Here is a 6,331-nt window from a genome sequence, read left to right as displayed (position 1 = left end):
AGCACAGCAGTAAATACAGGACAGCAGAGGAAGCAGAAGACAATGGAGGACAGGTGCCCCCTTCAGAACAAGAGCTTGGCGGCAGCTGACTCCATTGTCTCCTGGAGTTCTGCCTCTGGCATGATAGGCAAATCAACCGGTTTTTGAGTGTGCAAGAGATGGAATAAGGGGAGAGGTGGTTTGTGAGGTTAAGGCAGAGGAGATGTTGGAGGTAGTGAAGAGGAGATGGGTGTCTGACTTTAGACAGTGATAGAGGCACCAAGATAATAGTACTACTGCTGGTGCTCACTAACACCAGGTGGGTGGTCAAGCGCTCTCGTACTGGGCAATAATCCAATAAATCTGCTATGGCAAATCTCCCAGCAGCCTTCACGAAGCTTAGCTGCTCTGTCGTCAGCCCATTTGGTCAAGCAAAGCATGGTAGTGGGAGTATAACATCCGAAATCTCCTGCACTATTGCTATAGCTATGAGGTACACCAGGACGTGCAGTCAGGGGAGGAAGAGCCTCCCCTGTCATACTTGGTGATTTTATATGAAAATGATTAGAATAATACAAAGAAAATATTTATAACATAAACATTTTTGTTTATTGTAATCCTTTTTATAGTTAACACTGACCAACTTTGTGGAAATCCCTGGAGCTGCAGGGCGATGAGGCAGCAACAGCTCTGCTTCGGTTCTACAGTCCGACACTGTTTTGCAGAGCTGAGGGTGGGGCCACACCACGGGCAGTAAATCTGCATAGAAAGGGAGCCAATAGAGGCATGCCTCTGAGTGTGGGGGTGGGCCTTGTACACTGATGGACACATAGACCAGGAAGTGCACTGTAGTCGAAGTTCAGTCAGCAGCAGCAAGAGAAGACAGAGATGCAGGTAGGAGACTCAATGGACATTGTAGCTCAGTGTAGTGAGGGGAGAGTTACAGTGAGTAGGGGGTAAGACAGGCTCCCAGCATGGGGGCCCTGTGTAACCTTCCACTGTGCCGCCCACACTTTTTGTATTCTACTTGATCACCAGACAGGTGGGCAGGGAGGAGTGTTGGACTTCCGACGACCTCTGGCTGCCATTGACAGGAGTTTTTTTTTCCTGTTTCCAGCGGATCCGGGTTACTGTGAGACTATTTTCACTGTGGGCCTGGATCTGCAGCTCTATCAGCCTCATTGATAAATCGCCCCTGAATTTATGCTATTTTATTTTTGATACACAACACGTGTCATAACCATTGGAGCCCTTTCATACATGCACAAACCCATGTATTCTGTACCCCTGATTGTTATAAAACATTCACATTTTTTTCTGTCAGGTAAAGACTCCCACAGTTTATGAACAGATGTAAATGCATGCAGTGTAATCTAAAAAAAAACTGGTTTTCTGAGGCACATCTAGTGTAAAAGTAGGCTCTGAGCAACTACCATTAAATACCGACCATACAGCTTTAGCTATGTTCATCAACACATTCAATTACATTGATGAAACACATAAAAGGCTTCTATGTATTTCATGCACTTAGTGGTAAATGTTTTCTCCCTCTAACATTATGCTAATTGGAATATTCTGCGTCACTAATTTAATGAATTCATTGGGTGCTTATTTACCACCAGAAATCATATACTGTGAAAAGAAAACCACACTGGCAGATGTGAGGCACACATTCTACTACGGTCCATTATAATAAAGGTGCTGTTCCCTAGGGGTATATTCAATTCTTGTCGTAAACTGCCGTCTTGTCGGAAAGACGGCAGTTTGCAACAAGTTTAGGTCGGAAGGGGGTCAGATCCATTCAATGCCGACTGTGTTTTTCAGAAAAGTCGGGAATTCCCGACTTGTCGGAAAACACGTGGATTGTCAGAATCCACGTGTGTATTGCCGGATTGACATTGTCGGAACCGGGAGATAAGACGGGGGAGCGGGGACAGGTCATGAGGGCGAGCAGGGGACAGGTAGGAGGGGACGGGTGAGGAGAGGAGCACGTACGGAGAGTGGACGGGTGAGGAGAGGAGCGGGGAAGGAGCGTAGACGGGTGCCATGGACAAGTGAGGAGAGGAGCGGGGACGGAGCGTGAATGGGTGTCGTGGACGGGTGAGGAGAGGAGCAGGGACGGAGCGTGGACGGGTGAGGAGAGGAGCGGGGACGGAGCGTGGACGGGTGAGGAGAGGAGCGGGGGCGGAGCGTGGACGGGAACAGCAGCATGGACGGGACAGCACGGGGTATGAGCGGCTGTGACAGTCGGATTTGAGCGTTCATTGAATACTGACCTATTGGATCCTTTCCGTTGGAAAGGATCGAACAGGTATTGAATATACCCCATAGTGACTGATAATAAATTTTACCCCTTCAAAGAAATATTCAATCAGATTCATAAATGCGAATATGCAGAGAAATTCCTTCAGCAAAATGATTTATTCACTTGAATTTAATTAAAGATATATATATATATATATATATATATATATATACTGTATATACATACAATATACTTAACCATTACCTTTATATGGTGAACAAATTGGTCACTAAAATTTGATAAAGATTTCTTATCTACAGAAACAATAAAGGATTATAATCAAATGACGTGTAGGCTTAGTAATTGTAAATATAAATAATTGTACAGAACATCTGTTAACATTTCAATTCACAATTGGAGACGCAGAGTTCCTGAAAGGCTGAATAGTATTATGTTGTTTGTTTTAAGCCATTTTCTGTTTGCTGTGTGTACTGTGGAAATTCTAGTGTTTTAGTTTTTTTTATTTTAAAGGAGAACAGGTGTTCTGGACTAAAGGTGTATTGGGCAAAGCATCACCCCAATAAAGGAAAATGTGAATAAACAGTCATTTGAAATCCCATGATGTATAATTTTCTATAAATAGAAATGGAAAGTGATTTGTTGGCACACAAAGTGGCATCTGGGCAGTTAATTGAAGCTAAATGAACAAATGGGAATGTTATCTGTTTAGGCGCTTATTTAATAATATGGTGCAATGAGCACCCATGTGCTGTAACCCATATCAATCAATCAGAATCTAAATGCAATTTTCCTAGTTGACTTAAAAAAATTAAGTAGACAGTGTAATTTATAAACTGCCAGTGCAGTTCAAGGCTGTGTGCTTTCTTCTGTTTTTGCCTCCCCTCCAAGAGGTATATTTGCTAAAGTGCAGGTTTTCATAAGTGGAGATGTTGCCGATAACAACCAATCAGATTCTAATTATCATTTATCTAGCAGCGTCTAGAATAGAGGTGGGCAAAAATAAGAATTTACTTACCGATAATTCTATTTCTCGTAGTCCGTAGTGGATGCTGGGGACTCCGTCAGGACCATGGGGTTTAGCGGCTCCGCAGGAGACAGGGCACAATAATAAAAGCTTTAGGATCAGGTGGTGTGCACTGGCTCCTCCCCCTATGACCCTCCTCCAAGCCTCAGTTAGGATACTGTGCCCGGACGAGCGTGCATAATAAGGAAGGATATTGAATCCCGGGTAAGACTCATACCAGCCACACCAATCACACCGTACAACCTGTGATCTGAACCCAGTTAACAGTATGATAACAACGAAGGAGCCTCTGAAAAGATGGCTCACAACAAGAATAACCCGATTTTTGTAACAATAACTATGTATAAGTATTGCAGACAATCCGCACTTGGGATGGGCGCCCAGCATCCACTACGGACTACGAGAAATAGAATTATCGGTAAGTAAATTCTTATTTTCTCTAACGTCCTAAGTGGATGCTGGGGACTCCGTCAGGACCATGGGGATTATACCAAAGCTCCCAAACGGGCGGGAGAGTGCGGATGACTCTGCAGCACCGAATGAGAGAACTCCAGGTCCTCCTCAGTCAGGGTGTGCCCCTGACCAAGTAGCAGCTCGGCAAAGTTGTAAAGCCGAGACCCCTCGGGCAGCCGCCCAAGATGAGCCCACTTCCTTGTGGAATGGGCTTTTACTGATTTTGGCTGTGGCAAGCCTGCCACAGAATGTGCAAGCTGAATTGTACTACAAATCCAGCGAGCAATCGTCTGCTTAGAAGCAGGAACACCCATCTTGTTGGGTGCATACAGGCTAAACAGCGAGTCAGATTTTCTGACTCCAGTCGTCCTGGAAACATATATTTTCAGGGCCCTGACAACGTCAAGTAACTTGGAGTCCTCCAAGTCCCTAGTAGCCGCAGGTACCACAATAGGTTGGTTCATGTGAAAAACAGAAAACACCTTAAGGAGAAATTGAGGACGAGTCCTCAATTCTGCCCTGTCAGAATGAAAAATTAAGTAAGGGCTTTTATATGATAAAGCCGCCCATTCTGACACACGCCTGGCTGAAGCCAGGGCTAATAGAATCTTCACCTTCCATGTGAAATATTTTAATTCCACAGTGGTGAGTGGATCAAACCAATGTGACTTTAGGAAACTCAAAACAACATTGAGATCCCAAGGTGCCACTGGGGGCACAAAAGGAGGCTGTATATGCAGTACCCCTTTTACAAACGTCTGAACTTCAGGCACTGAAGCCAGTTCTTTCTGGTAGAAATTTGACAGGGTCGAAATTTTGAACCTTAATGGACCCTAATTTTAGGCCCATAGACAGTCCTGTTTTCAGGAAATGTAGGAAACGACCCAGTTGGAATTCCTCTGTAGGGACCTTCTTGGCCTCACACCACGCAACATATTTTCGCCAAATGCGGTGAAAATGTTTTGCAGTTACATCCTTCCTGGCTTCGACCAGGGTAGGGATGACTTCATCTGGAATGCCCTTTCAGGATCCGGCGTTCAACTGCCATGCCGTCAAACGCAGCCGCGGTAAGTCTTGGAACAGACAAGGCCCCTGCTGGAGCAGGTCCTTTCTTAAAGGTAGAGGCCACGGTTCTTCCGTGAGCATCTCTTGAAGTTCCGGGTACCAAGTCCTTCTTGACCCATCCGGAACCACGAGTATCGTTCTTACTCATCTCCTTCTTATGATTCTCAGTACTTTTGGTATGAGATGCATAGGAGGGAACACATACCCTGGCTGGTACACCCACAGTGTTACCAGAGCGTCCACCGCTATTGCCTGAGGGTCCCTTGACCTGGCGCAATATTTGTCTAGTTTTTTGTTCAGGCGGGACGCCATCATGTCCACCTTTGGTTTTTCCCAACGGTTTACAATCATGTGGAAGACTTCCCGCTGAAGTCCCCACTCTCCCGGGTGGAGGTTATGCCTGCTGAGGAAGTTTGCTTCCCAGTTTTTCACTCCCGGAATTAACACTGCTGAGAGTGTTATCACATGATTTTTCGCCCAGCGAAGAATCCTTGCAGTTTCTGCCATTTCCCTCCTGCTTCATGTGCCGCCCTGTCTGTGTACGTGGGCGACTGCCGTGATGTTGTCCCACTGGATCAATACCGGCTGACCTTGAAGCAGAGGTCTTGCTAAGCTTAGAGCCTTGTAAATTGCCCTTAGCTCCAGTATATTTATGTGGAGAGAAGTCTCCAGACTTGATCACACTCCCTGGAATTTTTTTCCTTGTGTGACTGCTCCCCAGCCACTCAGGCTGGCATCCGTGGTCACCAGGACCCAGTCCTGAATGTCGAATCTGCGGCCCTTTCATAGATGAGCACTCTGCAGCCACCGCAGAAGAAAACACCCTTGTCCTTGGAGACAGGGTTATCCGCTGATGCATCTGAAGATGCGATCCGGACCATTTTCCCAGCAGATTCCACTGAAAGGTTCTTGCGTGAAATCTGCCGAATGGGATCGCTTTGTAAGAAACCACCATTTTTCACAGGACCCTTGTGCAATGATGCACTGATACTTTTCCTGGTTTTAGGAGGTTCCTGACTAGCTCGGATAACTCCCTGGTCTTCTTCTCCGGGAGAAAACATCCTTTTCTGGACTGTGTCCAGAATCATTCCTAGGAACATTAGACGTGTCGTCGGAAAAAGCTGCGATTTTGGAATATTTAGAATCCACTCGTGCTGTCGTAGAACTACTTGAGATAGTGCTACTCCGACCGCCAACTGTTCTCTGGACCTTGCCCTTATCAGGAAAGCGTCCATATTTCTTTTAGGAAGAATCATCATTTCGGCCATTACCATGGTAAAGACCCGGGGTGCCGTGGACAATCCAAACGGCAGCGTCTGAACTGATAGTGACAGTTCTGTACCACGAACCTGAGATACCCTTGGTGAGAAGGGCAAAATTTGGACATGTAGGTAAGCGTCCCTGATATCCAGTGACACCATATCGTCCTGGTTCGCTATCACTGATCTGAGTGACTCCATCTTGATTTGAACCCTTGTATGTAATTGTTCAAATCTTTTAGATCTCACCGAGCCGTTTGGCTTCAGTACCACAATATAGTGTGG

Source organism: Pseudophryne corroboree, chromosome 2 (genome assembly GCF_028390025.1).
Source record: "Pseudophryne corroboree isolate aPseCor3 chromosome 2, aPseCor3.hap2, whole genome shotgun sequence".
Taxonomy (NCBI): Eukaryota; Metazoa; Chordata; class Amphibia; order Anura; family Myobatrachidae; genus Pseudophryne; species Pseudophryne corroboree.
Note: the sequence above shows the minus strand (reverse complement) of the source record.